The sequence below is a fragment of the Monodelphis domestica genome, chromosome X (genome assembly GCF_027887165.1).
Source record: "Monodelphis domestica isolate mMonDom1 chromosome X, mMonDom1.pri, whole genome shotgun sequence".
NCBI classification, from domain to species: Eukaryota; Metazoa; Chordata; class Mammalia; order Didelphimorphia; family Didelphidae; genus Monodelphis; species Monodelphis domestica.
In genome coordinates, this window is record NC_077235.1 from 47247796 (window position 1) to 47266266 (window position 18471).

Below are 18471 nucleotides of genomic sequence, written 5' to 3' on the forward strand. Positions count from 1 at the left end.
GAGCCAGTGCGTTCCAGTCACTAGGGGACCACTTGAGCAAATCAAGGGTAGCCCAAGACCGGCAGGCATATATATGCAGAGAACGGCCAGCTGGCTAATTTGAACCAGGAAAATGGAATGGTATGAAAGGTGGCTGTAGAAGTCACTGGGAGCCAGACAGCAGAGACAATAGGAAGCTGGTGAAGGTTTGTGAATGTGTTTCTGTGTGACATAGGCAGATCTGCAGTTTAAGCAGCTGGGCGACAGATAAATTGGAGAGGAGAAAGACTGAAAGCAGGAAGACTAATTTGGATGCTATTTTATCAGGCCAGGATAGAGGTGAGAGGGCAACTGAATAATCGAAGGAGAGGGAAAAGTCAAGGCTAATGACTTAGGTTGGAGGTATGAGTGACATCACCAGAAACAGGGCAGGCTGAGGAGGGATGGGATTGAAGAAATCCTGTTTTGGTTACATTTAAGGCTGAGTTGTCTACAGGACTTCTGGGGGAGTTGTCCAGGAAGCAATTAATATGTAGGATTGCAGTTCAGGAAAGAGATTGGGGCTAGGCATAAAGATCTCTGTTTAGAAATTATCTAAGAATCCAAGGAGGGTGATGAAATCACCAAGGGAGAAGAGAAGGGGACAGGGGCTAGGGATCCTGATCAGTCCATACCTGGTTGGTTGTTGCCCTTTGGACTCAAAGAGAACCAAAATGGCATCACTATGTTGGAGATCATGTACAATACATCCCACTGTGTCTGATCAGACCAACAGGAGCTCAAAAGGCTCTACATTTGGGATGGAGATGTCTCTGCAATTCCGTTTTGCTTATAGAACACAGCCCCTTCTTTGATGCCATGCTGGATGGCCTTGTGACAGTATCTCCCATGTATGCCTCTCAATCTGTACCAAAGTTCTCCAGAGAGACCCTGACAATGTCCTCCATGTGAATACTTGCCTTGTGTGAATTCTCTGTTAAAAAAAAGTCTTTTGGGCCAACGGGTGTGTTTGGCATTCAAACAATAGGGCCAACCTCTCCAAGTTGTGCTCTCTATAGTAGAATTTGAACTGCTTGGCAGTTCAGCAGGAGAAAGGACCAGTGTCTGGTACCTTATTTCTCAGAGATCTCCAGAATCTTCCTAAGGTGATTCAACTGGAAGCTGTTCAATTTCCTGGCATGGTGCTAGTTGACCTTTAGCTTAGGGAGCACACTAATACCTCTTCTCTCCCACACTTTTCTTTGGAGCCTCCCAAATACTGATCTAGCTCTGGCAATTTATGGGTCATCTATGTGGACATCCCTTGCTAGTATACTACAAAAGTAAGTGAACTTAACCACAGCATTCAAAATACTTACTGTAATGCTGGTCCACTGGGCAGAGCCTTTATTGTGTCAAGTCAGTTATGCCCTCTTTTTAATGCAGACCACTGGACAAATAGGGCCCTGGAATGTGTTCTCTCAGTCTGCTTTGTGATATTCTTGGCACACTAGGGACAAGAGGAAGGGGTATGCTCCATTTCATAACATCCCTTGCCACCTGCTGCCAATATCACTAATTAAGTGATCTTGCTACAAATATGAAATCCCACTTCCCCTTGAGAACATGTTGGAAATTTTTGACTGTGCTTGTCAATTATGTCAAACTCCTGATTATATGCATGGTTTATCCATTGTGGCTCCTCTGTGGCCAATTTTAAATGCCATTTTGAATCCCCTAGTCCATATTAAGTTGCCATAAGTTATAAAGAACTACAAACTCCTTTTAGTATTGGACAAAGCAAGATAAAATGAGAACATTGAGTTTGCTGTAAAATAGAAACCCATAAGCCCATACAGAGATCATTTCAAAGACTATTAGCCATGCCACATGTCACTAGTTCAGCACGGATGACTTGAGAGTTAACTCTAAAGGCAAAGTTTTCCTGTGTCTCTCATTTAGAGACATTCTTCTCCTCCCCCATTTTATTCCTTTCTTTCCCTGTACTTTGAGAAGCAAAAAAATTGTTTTCTTCCCAATTGAGAAAAGTGATTTCTTAAAATCTTTCCCATCCCCATCTATCCTTGTCCCTTTCAAATAGTAATTTTGCTCACAAGTGTCTTTATTTTTAAATAGGATTTTATGGATATTTTTGAACTTTTTATATCTCCTAGAATTCCCCCTGAATCTACTCCCATTCTTTATAACCAAAAAAAAAAATCAGCAAAACCCCCAGACAAAATTGGGTATTATCAACAATATTCTCACACTGGCTGATCCCTACTTCTACATATATGGGAAGGTGTGTCTTCTTCCTCTTCTTTGGGGCCAAGATTCTTAAAAGACAAAGGATCTTTACAATAGCAAAGCAAAGGTGTTTGTCATAACTAATAAAAGAATTTCTTAGCAAGTTCTTCCCATTCTCACCTTCCCTCTACTTCTTACTGCTTCTCTAAGGCCCTTTTGCTACAATTCCAGCCCTACTGAAAGAGCTGAGCAGTGAGTAGTTAACTGTTCTTTTCTCCTTGGATCCAAAGCTCTATAAGCCCACACACATGAAAGATAATCCCGTACAGGAATAGCACATCATAAGGAAATATAAGGTAACTTGGCAAAATCGAAATAAACAGAAAAAGCCATCTGGGGAGGAGAATTCCACTCACAACAAAGTTACTCAAAAGTGACTTTGACATTGAGTTCTCCTGGGGGAGCTGAAGGAGAACTCAAATAGTCACCTCCCAGAGTAGTTTTTAAATCAAAGTAATCTTCCATCATAAACTTCTTGAAACATTAATCAGGAATGGGCTCCTTCTGTAAAGCTTTGTATTCTGATGTACTGATGAAGTGTGTTCCTGCATCTTCTCAAATGTGAATAATGCTTCCTATGTTAATTTGCTTCTATAATTTAGAGAGAAAGGCTAAGAAACATTGCTCATGCAATGTGTAATTGGTATATAGAAAGGGGCTTGAGAGCGAGGAGTAACATACTGTCTGTCTTCAAGTTCTTGAAGGACTGTTACTTGGAAGAGAGATGAAAAGTGTTTGATTTGGCTCTGGAGGGGAGACTTTGAAACTTTTTTTCATTTACAGAAGTAGCATTTATTGCCACCACAAAATGCAGCTGTAAATATTTTTGTACAAACAGATCCTTATAGCTGTGCTTTTTGAGGTGGCAAAAAATGGAAAATGAGGGGATGCCCTTCGATTGGGAAATAACTGAACAAATTGTGGTATATGATGTTAATGGAATACTATTGTGCTCAAAGGAATGAAGAATCAATGAACTGGAAAGACCTACAGGAAGTGATTCAGAGTAAAATAAGCAGAACCAGGAGAACATTATACACAGTAATTGAAACATTGTGAGACTATCAAATGTAATTGACTTTGCTACTAATAGCAATGCAATGGTCCAGGACAATCCTGAGAGACTCATGAGAAAGAATGCTGTCCACATCTAGGGAAAGAAGAAGAAAAACATATGATTCATCATTTGTTTATATGGGGATATGATTGGGGGTTTGGGATTTAAAAGATTATTCTATTACAAAAATGAATAATATGGAAATTGGATTTGAGTGATAATATATGTATAACTCAGTGGAATTGCTTGTCAACTCTGGGAGGGGGGAGGGAAGAGGGAAGGGAGACAACAAGAATCATGTAATCATGGGGAAAATTTTTAAATAAAATTTAAAATAATTAAAAAAAATAAATAAAATTTATCAAGTGCTTTCTGTGTGCTGAGGATCCGACTGTGTAAAATAACAGTTTTTTTTTTCCCTCAGAAGCTTTCATTCTTGGGATGGGTGAGGGAACAACATATACACAGAAAAGTAAATTAAAACTATACAAATGAACAAAACATAATTTCCTAGGAAGGACATCATTAGCAATTAGGGTGATCAGTATGGGCTATCTGTAAAAGATGATGCCCGAGTTAAACTTTTAAAAAATTTATCTTTATTTTATTCCAATTACAAATTTACAAATTAGTTTTTCCAAAGTTACATGATTCATGATGTCTCACTCTCCTCTTCCCTCCCCCATCCTGGAGTTGGCAAGCAACTCCACCAGGTTATACATGTTTTATCATTGAGTTGAACTTTTAAGGAAGGATGGAATTGCATGAGGCAGAGCTGAGGAGGGAATGTATTCCAGGAATCGGGGACAGATTATATAAAGTCACAGAAATGGTAGAGAGATTGCCTGTATAAAAGCAAAAGATGGAATGTCATCTACAGGAATTATCAAATAGGCCAAATTGGCTAAAACAGAGAGAGTGTGAAGGACAGTGATATGTAGTAAGCCTGGAAAGGTAGGTTGGAATAACACAATGAGGGGCTTCAAATGCTCAAAAGAGTATTTTATAATTTATTCTAGAGGAAAGAGGGAGACACTGTAACTTCTTGAGCAGGGGAGGGACTTGATCAGATCTGTGCATTAACAATATCAATTTGGCCTCTGTATGGAAGGTGTGTTGGAGATGGGAGAGGGTGGCAGCTGGTAGACCATTTAGGAGGCTATTGCAATAATACAACTGAGAGGTGATAAAGGCCTAAAGTAGAATGGTTATGGTATGAGTGGAGAGAAAAAAGATGAGAACAATTTTGTGGAGATAGAATTGACAAAACTTGGTATGTGGAAAAGAGAAAAGAGTGATAGAGGATGATACCAAAATTGTGAAACAGAGGGGCTAGAGAAATGATAGTGCCCTTAACAGGAAGAGGGCATTCTTCTTTAAAAAGTTTTTTATTTGGTCGATTTCAAAAATTATTCCTTGGTTACAAAAATCATTTTCTATTTCTCCCTCCCTTCCCCCATCCCCTCCCATAGCCGGCACGCAATTTCATTGGGTATAACATGTGTCCTTGATCAGAATCCATTTCCATGTTGTTGTTATTTGCATTAGCATGTTCATTTAGAGTCTACATCCTCAACCTTATCCCTTTGACCCATGTAATCAAGCCGTTGTTTTTCTTTGGTATTTTCACTCACACAATTTTCCATCTGAATGTAGATAGTGTTCTTTCTCATAGATCCCTCTGGGTTGTTCAGGATCACTGCATTGCCACTAATGGAGAAGTCCATTACATTCGATTATACCACAGTGTATCAGTCTCTGTGTACAGTGTTCTCCTGGTTCTGCTCCTTTGGCTCTGCATCAAGGAAGAGGGCATTCTTTGAGAGAAAAAATAATAAAGTTTGTTTGAGATATGAGAGGGATGTGTTGGGATATGTTGAGCTGTCTATAGGACATACAATCAGAAGTGTCTGATAAGAAATTGGGGATGTATAGAGTTTAGGATAAATATATCTGACTGTTATTAACTCTACATATTTAGTTATTGGAATCTTCTACAATGAGATAATAACCAAATCCATGAAAGTTGGAGAGAACAGTTCCCTACTCCTCCTTTCCCTTCCCTTCTCTTCCCTCACTCCCCTTCCCAATTTCTCATGAGTAGGGAAGGAGCCAATGGACAAAGAGATATTGGAACTTGGGGATAGGGAACTTGTGGAGAGTGGAGTAGAGGCAATCAGGGAAGAGGCAAATGATTGATGTGTAGCAATGAAGTCATACTTGAGATTACATAACATACATTTATAGTAGACCCAGTCAGCAGGACTATGTGATTTCATCTACTATCATTTGGCAACACATGAGTAGTAACAGATTTAGGAGTGATATAAGGAAAAATCTTCCCAGAACTGTCCTAAGGTAGAATGGGAGGCTGGCAAGCTAGAGGTAGAAATTGAATTCAGTCATCACAATCATCTCTTTACAGTCACTAAGGAAGTTTTAGTTGTTTGTATTGGTATTTGATGTTAACTTTTTCTTTTTTAAAAACCCTTATCTTCTGTCTTAGAATCAATATTGGTTCTAAGGCAGAACCACAGTAAGGACTAGGCAATGGGGGTTATTGACTTGCCCAGGATCACACAGCTAGGAAGTGTCTAAGGCCAGATTGGAAGATGTTAACTTTTTTATAAAACATTTTCAAATGAAATGAAATGCATTAGACAGTGAAATAAAGGAAGGAGGGAAAGCGGGAAAGAGGGAGGGAGGAAAAACCCATCTAATCTTGAACATTTTTAAGCAACTAGAGACACTGTTGAAGGAAGAAAGATATTCCTGTATCTCTTTTGAATTTTGCTTCTTCCAGGCATTGAAATTTTGGGACTCAATACCATACCTTGAATGGAAAGTGGTAAAACAAAATATATAATTATGATGACTCCTCAGTTAGAGAAAAGGCTTCTCCAGTCATGATCTTAGTCTCAAGACATCTCCAAAATGATCTCCTTTAAAGCAGCCATTACCATTTCTGTTCCTCATGCCTTTATTATGTGTTTGGGGACTATTGGAGAACTTCTCACTCTTTGTTACACATTTTGGAGGAGATCATAGTTTTCTTTGACACAGTTAAACTGCTGAAAATCTTCCTCTTCTGTATGGGCTACTACAGATCCATTAGGTATAGAGCTGTTCTCAGTAATGTATGTGTTCTAAGAATCCTACAGTGTAGGTGACAATGAAGCTGCTTACCTATGTCTGCTTGATGTTTCTGTCACCCAGGTTCTTAGCTTAGATACATTCTGCCTCTTGCTTCCTCACCATACCTCCAGTGCCTCAGCCACTTGCGGCCCTTTACATTCCCTTCTGAACTCAAATGGCTGCCTCAGAAAGATTTCCAGTGATTTCCTAACCATAAACCCAATGGCCTTTTCTCTGATCTCATTCACCTTGGCCTCGGCATATTGTCATTAACAACTATTGACCATGGCCCCATCCTTGTAGCTGTCTGCTCTTCCTCTGGCTTCTGTAACATTGCTCTCTCCTACTTCATTTCCACTTCTCTATTTACCTAGATAGCAGTCTTCCTCCTTCTAAAGAAGGCTTTCCACTTGGTTCTCTCTTCAACACTTTTCTCTCTCTTTTCTCTTTAGCAATCTCATACTCCCCCATTATCTCTGTGTAGATGGTTCCCAAATCTCTCTAGCTCTGTGTGTTCATTGAGCTTCAGAGCCATGCTTCCAGTTGTCTGCTGGATCTCTCCTCTCAGCTCAACTAAAACTGAACTTATTATCTCACTCTACTTCTACTTTCTGTCCCCCAAAGATCTCTAAACTCCCCCAAATGGCTCTTCTTCTTAGTTCCCTTAACTTCTGTTCATGGTCCCAACATTCTCTTAGCCAGTAGACTGGAAACCTTAGCTCCATCTTTGCCTCCTCCCTCTTCATTTGAACTTTCCCTGTCAATCAACTTAGTTCAGCAAACATTATTAAGTACCTGCTGTGTATCAGGCACTGTACTCCACACCGGATATACCAAGACAGAAACAAAATAAGCTTTGCTCTTAAAAAACTTATATTCTATTGGAAGAGAATGTGACGTGTCCACAGATAGTTTCCCAAATCCTTTCAGTATTAGAACTGCAATTTCTTCTCAAACTTCCCTCCCTTTTCTATCCTCATTACTGGTATTTCTCTTCTACCTGTATTACTCTCTACCCAGACAATTGCCATAGCCTTATTAATTTGTTCATTCACTCAACAACCACCTATTAACACCTATTATATGCATACCACTGCCCTAGGCACTGGAGGAGATAGAAAATGAATATGTAGCACCTATCCTTGATAACCAAATTATAACTGTGGGTGCAGAATGGAAATGTGATGAGAGAAACAAAATGCTGTGTGAGGTCAAGGAAGGGAAGATCATTTTAAAAGAGGGATCAAGAGAGGCTTCAAGGTGGAAGTGACATTTGTGCTGGGGCTTTAAAGGATGAGTATGATTCCAGAAAACACATATGGGAGGAAGGGAAGGGGGGAGATTCCAGAACATCTATAATGACATACCCTGGACACATATGATTGGTATCTGCTTTGGTCAATATACCTAGTCTTGTCTGCTCATCTAGTCCATCTCATTCACTGCTCTTGAAGTATTCTTATAGAAAGGCTGTCACACACTCCTTTAATGATCCCCCCAATTGCTCTGTGTTACAGAATAAAATCTAGATTCTTTGGCATTTTCAACTAGGCTGCACGTTTCTGGATTTCTCCATCCTTCCCCAGGAGCCTTTTCATCCTGGAAGATCACTGCAGCCCTGGAACACATGGTCTGGAAGCACACTCTGCCCCTGGATCCCTTTCCCTCTGATTAGAGACCCAAGAAGGCCTCTCAAAACCTCCACTTAAGAATGGTTTCCAGGCCAGCTAACTCTCTCCATTTCCCTCTAAGCTGCATTCCTCTGAATTAACCCAATCAAGTTCCCACTTTCTTTACCTTCTTCCTTTCCACTTTCAGCTTCCTCTTATGTGCTGTCTTCCCCTGTTAGAATGTAAGTTCCTTGAGGACAGGGACTTTTTTGTATTCCCAGGGCTTAGCACCATGCCTGACATTAAGTGTTTATAAATACTGGTTGACATAATGGCTTAAGATTGATATTTAAAGTTAGACACTATATGGTTCCAACTTGCCTTTTCCAGCCTTACCCACCATTCCCTTTCTCGAATCCTTTGCTCAAGCATGCATAGGGTGTTTGAAGGAAAGACTTGACTTCAAGGAAAAAGTTTGTAAAGCATTTTTTGCTACCACAGTAATTTGCTTATATCTCTTGATGACCTGTAAGTTAAAAATTAACTGTAATACAATGTAAAAAGCAATTTCTTGGCAGTCCTTCTAGATTGTAAACTCCGTGAAAGCAGGGACTATATCTTGCATATTGTAGTTTAAAAAAATTTTGGAATAGATTTACTCTCTATGTGACTTACTCAGGGGAGTCACTTAAATTCTCTGAACCTTAAACAATGCTCTTTAAGACTTCCCACTAAGTTATAGGTAGGTTGCAAAAGAAAATTGCTCAGTAAGTTTCATCTCATTTTAAGAACTATGCCTACATTATTCTTCTTTATCATCTCAGTACTTTAAACTTTCCATTTGAATTCTTGTCATTTGCCTGGAAAAGGATGGAGAAACATTTGATAACAGGAAACTGCTTTAAAAAAAACAATGACCTGTGTAATCACATAATGGATTTTTATCACTTCCCTCCATCATAACTCTATAATTCTAAATAGTAAGAGTGATTATTCTTCTTTCCCAGGTACTAAATCTGTATTTTAACAGTAAGATGTAATTAAAGACTTTTTAGAACAGGGAAAAAATTTTTAATGTTCTATTTGAAGCTTGTTGCTTATATTAAGTCTCCAACTAGTATACTGGTATCATGGTATTTGTCAGTAGATCTCAAAACCTTACCTGAAAGACTACCAAATCAGATGTCTCCCCTATCCTTTCTAGGGTTCTCTGGAGAGAGCATTTTAGCTAGCATCACTTCTCTTAGCTACTTTAACTACTCTTCTCTCCAGACAGGGATATAAAAATTTGTAGAAAATGAAAAGCAAACTGACCCTTTCAAAAAGATTGGGTTTTCCTGGTATAGTTTTTGAAGCTACCTGTATCTTTTAAATCCAATTTGCTATTTGCATCATGCATAATTCTGTTTCTTCCATCTTAGTGTCACTCCTTTTTAAAAATTCATTTATTTTATTTTACTAACATTTCCGCATGAGCTTTCTGAAGTTATATAATCTAGATTGTCTCCCTCTCTTTTTCCCTCTCCCCTCTCAGAGCTGGCAAGCAGTTCAATCAGGGTTATACATGAATTATCACAAAATATGTTTCTATTATTCATTTTACAAGAGAATAAATTTATAAAGGCCAAACCCCAAAACATAAACCCAAATAAACAAGTGATAAATCATATGCCTTCATCTGCATTTCTGCTCCCACAATTCTTTCTCTGAAGGTGGATAGCATTCTTTCTCATAAGTCCCTCAGAATTGTCCTGGATCATTGCATTGCTGTTAGTAGCAAAGTCTATCACATTTGATTGATCCATAATCAGTTACTGTGTATAATGTTCTCCTGATTCTGCTTATTTCATTCTGCATCAATTCATGTAGTTCTTTCTAGCTCTTTCTGAAATCATCCTCTTCATCATTCCTTATAGCACAAGTATATTCCCCATCACCATCATATTCCACAATCTGTTCAGCCATTCCCCAATTGGTGGACATTCCTTTAGTTTCTAATTTTTTGCCACCACAAAAACATAGCTATAAATATTTTTGTGCAAATAGGACCTTTCCATTTTTTAAAATCTCTTTGGGATACAAAGCTAGTAGAGGTATTGCTATATCAACGGACATATATTCTTTTAAAGCCCTTTGGGCATAATTCCAAATTGCCTTCCAGAATGGTTGGATGAGTTCACAACTCCACCAGCAATGAGTTAATGTCCCAATTTTGCCACATTCCCTCCAACATTTATTATTTTCCTTTACTGTCATATTGGCCAATCTGATAGGTGTGAGGGGGTACCTCAGAGTCATTTTAATTTTCATTTCTCTAATCAAAAGCAATTTATAAAATTTTTTTCATGTGATTGATAGCTTTGGTTTCTTCATCTGAAAATTTCTTATTCATATTCTTTGACCATTTATCAATTGGGAAATGATTTGTATTCTTACAAATTTGACTTAGTTCTTTATATATTTGAAAAAGGAAACCTTTATCAGAGAACTGTGTTAAAAAATTTCCCAAGTTTGTTAATTTCCTTCTAATCTTGGTTGCATTGGTTTCATTTGTACAACCCCTTTATAATTTAATATAATCAAAATTATTCATTTTACATCTTTTAATGTTCTCTATTTCTTGTTTGGTCATAAATTCTTCCCTTCCCTCATAGATCTGACAGGTAAACTCTTCTATGTTCTCCTAATTTACTTGTAATATCACTCTTTATGTTTAAATCATATACTCATTTTGACCTTATCTTGGCATAGGGTGTGAGATATTGATTTAAACCTTATTTTTGCTTTACTCTTTTTAATTTCCCCAGCAGTTTTTGTCAAATAGTGAGTTCTTCTAAAAGCTGGTATCTTTGGGTTTATCAAATACTAGATTGCTTAGATCCTTTACCCCTAATGTAATCCATCAATTCACCCTTCTATTTCTTAGCTAGTACCAAACTGTTTTGATGATTACTGCTTTATAGTATAGTTCAGGATCTGGTACTGCTTAAGCTACCATCCTTCACATTTTTTTCATTAGTTTCATTGATGTTCTTGACCTTTTTTTCTTCCAGATGAATTTGGTTATTATTTTTTCTAGTTCTATAAAATAGTTTTTTGGTAGTTTGATAGGTACAGCACTGAATAAGTAAATTAATTTAGGTAGGACTGTCATTTTTATTATATTATCTCACCTTACCCAAGAGCAATTAATGTTTTTCCAATTGTTTAGATATAATTTTATTTGTGTGAAAAGTGTTTTGCAATTGTTTTCATATAGTTCCTGCATCTGTCTTGGTAAATAGATTCCCAGATATTTTATATTGTCTAGAGTGATTTTAAATGATTTCTCTTTCTAACTCTTGCTGCTGAGCTTTGTTGGAAATATATAGAAATGCTAATGATTTATATGGGTTTATTTTGCATCCTGCAACTTTGCTAAAGTTATTAATTATTTCAACTAGTTTTTTAGTTGATTTTCTAGGATTCTCTAAGTATAACATCATATCATCTGCAGAGTGATAGTTTAGTTTTCTTATTGCCTATTTTAATTCCTTCAATTTCTTTTTCTTCTCTAATTTCTAATGCTAACATTTCTAATACAATATTAAATAATCTTGGTGATAATGGGCATCCTTGCTTCACTCCTGGTCTTATTGGGAAGGCTTCTAACTCATCTCCATTACAGATGATACTTGTTGATGGTTATAAATAAATATTACTATTATTTTAAGGAAATGCCCTTTTATTCCTATGCTTTCTAGAATTTTTTAAAACCCTTACCTTCTGTCTTGGAATCAATACTGTATATTGGTTCCAAGGCAGAAGAATGGTAAGGGCTAGGCAATGGGGGTTAAGTGACTTGCCCAGGATCACACAGCTGAGAAGTGTCTGAGGTCAGATTTGAACCTAGGACCTCCCATCTCTAGGCCTGGCTCTCAATCCACTGAGCTACCCAGCTGCCCCCTCTAGTGTTTTTTTTAAATAGGAATGGGATTTATATTTTGTCAAAGACTTTTTCTGCATCTGTGATTTCTGTTAGTTTGCTTATACTGGTAGTTTTCTCAATATTAAACCAGCCTTCCATTCCTGGTATAAATCCCACCTGGTCATAGTGAATAATATTTGTGATATATTGCAACAGTCTCTTTGCTAGTACTTTATTTAAGATCTTTAAGATAGTAAGTTATAATATTAAAGATATTAAGATGCAACAATGTTATTTATTTGTTTTTTCATACAATCAATTCCTGGTCTTATTTATTAGTTCAATAGTTATTTTACTTTCAATTTTATTTATTTCTCCTTTGATTTTTAGGATTTCTAATTTAGTCTTTAATTGGAGATTTAAATTTTGTTCTTTTTCTAGTTTTTTTTAGTTGTATATCCAATTCATTGATCTGCTTTTTCTTTATTTTATTGATTTAAATGTTCAGGGATATAAATTTTCCTCTGAGTACTGCTTTGGCTATATTGCATAAATTTTGATATATTTTCTCCTTGTGTCATTCTCTTCAATGAAATCAGTAATTGCTTCTATGATTTGTTCTTTGATCCACTTGTCTTGAAGAATTAGATTATTTAGTTTCTAATTAATTTTTAATTTGCCTTTCCATGAATCCTTATTAATTATAGTTTTATTGCATTATGATCTGAAAAAGTTGCATTTATTATTTCTGCTTTTCTGCATTTGGTTGTGAAGTTTTTATACCCTAGTACAGTGATGGCAAACTTTTTAGAGACCGAGTACCTAAACTGCAACCCTCATGCCACATATGAGCCCCATCCTTACCCCAGACAGGGGAGGGAGGAAGTTCTCCCATTGGACAGGTGATGAGAGAAATGTCCTCAGGCACACATGGAGAGGGGGAGGGGAGTAGCCCCCTCCAGCAAATGTGATATAGGCTCACCAACCTGGTCCTAGTAGATGGTCAATTTTTATATATGTACTATATGTTGCTGAAAAGAAGGTATATTCCTTTTTATCCCTATTCAGTTTTCTCCAGATATCTATTCAATCTAACTTTTCTAAAATTTCATTCATTTCCTTTACTTCTTATTTATTTTTTGGTTAGATTTATCTAGTTCTAATAGAGGAATGTTGAGCTCCCCCACTAGTATAGTTTTACTGTCTATTTCCTCCTTAAGCTACTTTGGTTTCTTATTTAAAAATCTAGATATTATACCATTTGGTGCATATATGTTAAGTACTGATATTACTTCATTGTCTATACTACCTTTTATCAAGATGCAATTACCTTCCTAATCTCTTTTAATCAGATCTACTTTTGCTTTAGCTTTGTCTAAGAACATGATAATTTCTCCTGCTTTTTAAAATCTCAGTTGAAGCCCAATAGATTCTGCTCCAGCCCTTTGCCTTTGCTCCATGTGCCTCAAATGTGTTTCTTGTAAACAACATAGAGTAAGATAGCATTCTATACCCCAATGAATCTGGCTGTTCTTCCCTCTCTGAGCTAATTCCAATGAGAGTAAGTTTTAAGTAAGTTTTAAGTAAGTTTTACCTGTCACCACCCTCATCCTCCCCTCCACTATAATAGGTTCCCCATCTATTATATATTATATTATATATTATGTATTGTCTCTTTATGTGATATAATTTATTCTACTTTACTACTTTCTTCCTATTTCTCTTAGTACAATCCTCTTTTCCACCCCCAGATTTTTATTGTATATCATACTAAACAGCTTATTACCACACCTATTCTTTATGTACACTTCTAACTACTAATGATAATGATAAAATTTTATAAATTGATATACTGATGAAATTTTTTAAGAGTTACAAATATCATCTTTCTATATAGTAATATAAACAATCCAATCTTATTGAGATCCTTAATTTTTTTCTCTTTATTATTTGCCTTCTTATGCTTCTCTTGAATTTTGTATTTGGACATCAGATTTTCTGTTTAAGTCTGCTGTTTTCTTTAGGAATGCTTGGAAATCTTCTATTTTATTATATGACCATATTTTCCCCTGAAAGAATATAGTCAGTTTTGATGGGTAGGTGATTCTTGGTTGTAAATCTAGTTCCCTTGCCTTCCAGAATATCATATTCCAAATCTTCTTGCCCTTCAATGTGGAAGCTGACAGATCCTGTGTAATCCTAATTGGGGCTCCATGATATTTGAATTATTTCTTTCTGGCTGTTTGCAATATTTTCTTCTTGTCTTGGGAGTTCTTGAACCTGGCTATAACATTTCTAGGAGTTGTCATTTGGAGATTTATTACAGGGAGTGATCTGTGGATCCTTTCAGATTCTATTTTACCCTCTTGTTCAAGAATATCAGGGTAGTCTTCTTTGATAATTTCTTGTAATATGATGTCTAGGCTTTTTTAAAAATCATGACTTTCAGATAGTCCTATAATTCTTAAATTATCTCTCCTGGATCTATTTTCCAGATCAATTGTTTTTTCAATGAGATATTTCTTTTTTCTTCTTTTGATTTTTGACTCCTTTGTTTTGAGACACTTTTTAAAGATTGGTTTGGAAGGATTGTCAGAGTGGTTTTAGCTTTTACTGCTACTAAGCTGCCATCTAGGCTCCACCCCCTCTAATCCCACTCCTAATGCATGGAAGTAACTCCAAAGTTCTTCCAGTATAACACAAATTCTAACAGGTCCCACCAAATGGGAAAGACTTTGAGAAAAGATCTAGCTGGCAGTGGCAGACTGTCTGCTAGCACATCAGCCTAGTTAAATTGAAGAAATTTTATGCCCTGAAAATTGGCAACGAGTTGGCACATTTTTTTGGTAACAGCAACTCTCAAAACCAATTTACTTAAGCATAAAATGCTTTTAGCCTATCAATGAAACCAGAGATCCTCAAAGTATACTCCTTTAAATTTTTTTCTTTATTTTGAAATACATTTTATAAGTAGTTTTGTTTTATGTCAGTCATTTACAGATAGTAGAAGTCTACCACCAAAGACCTGGGCTGATTGTATATGCAACTCTGCTCCCATAATCCTCCTACCTCTCTTCCAAGAGGAAAGACAAAACTGGTCATCACAATTACTCAATACGAAGGCCTAATATAACAACACCACAATTACAATTATACTTACACATATAATTACACAATTTTAATATGCTTTTCTTTAATATTGTTGTAGGCTTTTATAGGTTGTTCTGCCCATTTCACTCAGTATCAGCTCATACAAATTTTCCCACATTTCTTTGAATTCCACACAGTCATGATTTCTTCTTAAAAAATCATATTCTATTATATTCATGTACCATGTTTCATTCTGCCATTTCTCATAGAAGAATAACTACATTGTTCCTGGCTACTAAAAATGTAGATATGAATGATGAATATATATATATATATGTATGTATATGTACTCATGTACACACAGCCTGTCTTTTGTTTAATGTTATATTTCACACTAAACTTAAATTAGAGAAAAAGAGTGAGTTACTCAGCTTCCAGTTTGCAATGAGCTTTTTTTTTCTTTTCGTGGCTTTTAGCACAAAATGCTATAATCCATTTCTCTAAGCCTGGAGCCTGGCTTGCGCCCTTGGCAGAATTGTGAAGTATGTAGAGGTGACCTGTGGCATACTCCCATCCATTTCCCTTTTCAACTTCCTGTTTTCCTGCACTCTAATTCTTTATATGGATCTAAAGGTATGCATTCTTTTATAGCCCTTTGGACATAATTCCAAATTGCCTTCCAGAATGGTTGGATCAGTTCACAACTTTACCAGTAATGCATTAGTGTCGGGGGGGGAGGGACTTCTGAAGACCCAAAAGGCTTCAAAACCTAGACCAGAGCAGTGAGATTTATGGCACTATGACATTTATGCAGAGTGAGATATTTGGTGGTTAGGAGGCTACTGTAGATAAGACTGGTCCTGTCTAGGACAATCCCTTCAAAAAAAACATGGGTTTTAATTCCAATTCCCTAATCCACAGATAGGGGGCTGAAGAGGTGGCAAGCTTTTTAGGTAAGTCTTCTTTGGAAAGAACCCTTAAGAAAGCCAGATCACTTCAGTGTCTTCCCATCACTTATTTCATTCCAGGCTTTGCTCTTGGTAGATCTGATCTCCTTTTTCAGCTCTGCCCCTTCTAGTCTACTCTAATTTTAGTTTCCAAATGCATTTTTGAGGTTCAGAGAATAGAGGTGGCCATTTGTAATGGCCTAGCAGCGATGCCAAAGAAGAAGATGGGATGGAGAAGACAAATGAGAGTGAGATTGAAGGAGTAGAACCTTGGAACTGCTATACTCAGTGGGAGATGCTGAGTAAGTGATAAACACTTCCTGCTCAGAACTAAGAAGAGAGAAAAATTCATCTACAAAAATTTACCTTAACATTCAGAAATGGAAAATATAGGTTCGCCAAGTAGAACAAGTTGAAGATGGTTGCTATAGTACCTAAAGAGCCCCTTTACTTTTAGGGTTAGGCTCTGGTAACAAAAAAAGCTAAAAATCAGGAACCAAAGAAATGTGTGCTATCACCACCACCACCCACCTAGGCCATTAGCTAGAGAACTGACATTGTTTCCTGGGAGAAGGAACAATTATATCAGAGATTGGACAGCTAATTAGCAATGAGTCATTGAGAGGCAGAGTCATGGCAGCAAATTACAAGAGGCAGAGCCTTTGTGGTCCTGCTTTTCCCCAACCAGAATACCCCTTGGGGTAGTCTCAAGGTGAGTCTCAAGGGAAAAGGGATTCTCTTGATTCTGCAGGTTCTTTATAAGTTCTATACATGATTCTGTGTTCTTTGCTGTATTAAAAAAATACTGGTTCTATGTTAGATGCTTCAGAAACCCAAGTGTTTCTAAAGAGAGTTGATAATCCATCTTAGGCTGAGCAACATCAGTTGATGTTATGAGCCACTATTTGGGTTGGAGTTAAGGAGCCAGAAAAATAAGAGCACTGCAGAATGGCCCAGGCCCTTCTTGTCAGAAGAAAGCCCCTGACATAAGGGCTACATTTCTATATGCAATGCCAACACAAGACTTTGTACTTATTAAATGTCTGAATTTCATTGGAGTCATTTTGTCTATAGTAATAGATTTCTATGTGTTGGTAACAGCTAGTTCCCCAGTTTCACCAAGAAGAGTTACTACTGATGTTTCTTAAAATTCTATTTCTATATATTTTGTCTGATTTCATATGTATAATCCATATCAAATTATTTGCCTTCTCAAGAATGGGAAAGGGGTGGGAGGGAAAGAGAGAATTTGGTATTCAACATTTAGAAAATGATTGTTAAAATTTTTACATGTAACTTGAAAATATTTAACTAACTAACTATATATATATATTTTTTTTTTTACAAGACATAATAGACTGAGCTTCTTTTATTATTTTGATAGGGAGAATTTCCTGGGCATTGTATACCTTGTATAGCCTTTTTTGTCATGAGTCCTTTTGAGTTGTCCTGGATTGCTGATAATAGTTGTCACTCATAGCTGATCATTCTATATTATTGATGATACAGTGTATAATGTTCTCCTGGATTTGCTCACTTCACTTTGCATCATTTCATATAAGTCTTTTCAGGTTTTTTGTGTTCATCGTGTTCATCATTTCCCATGGTACTATTTCACTACAATATACCACAACTTGTTCAGCCACTCCCCAACTGATGGACATCCCTTCAGTTTCCAGTTCTTTACAAACACAAAAAGAGCTGCCATAAATATTTTTTACAAGTTAGTTCTTTCCCCCTATCTTTGATTTCTTTGGGGTATAGACCTAGTAATGATATTGCTGGTCAAAAGGTTTGCACAGTTTGATGACCCTTTCAGCATGGTTCCAGATTGTTCTCCAGAGTTTACAGTGCTACCAACAGTATATTAGTGTCTCAATTTTTCCACATCCTCTCCAATATTTATCATTATCCTTTTTTGTCATATTACCCAGCCCAATAGGTACCTCAGAGCTGTTTAAATGTGCATTTCTTTCATTAATAGTGATTTCAAGAATTTTTTTCATATGACTAAAGATACTTTTAATTTCTTTATCTGAGAATTACCTATTCATCTCCTTTGGCCATTTGTCAATTGGGGAATGCTGTGTATTCTTTTGAATTTGATTGAGTTCTCTACATATTTGAGAGTCGAGGCCTTTGTCAGAGACTCTTTCTTTAAATTTTTTTTCACTGTCGTATCCTAATTGGTTGCATTGGTTTTGTTAGTGCAAAACCTTTTTAAATTTAATGTAGTCAAAGTTATCTCTTTTACATCTTGTAATGTACTCTATGTCTTGTTTGGACATAAATTCTTCCTTTATCCGTAGATCTCACAGGTAAATTACTCCATGCTCCTCTAATTCATTTATGATCTTCCTTTAATCTCAATTTAAAAATCTCTATTTCCACATATCTGTTTCTCTCCTTTGAGGGAGCTGACTTCAGAGAGATCAGGGTACAAGAATCTGTTTTGTTTGA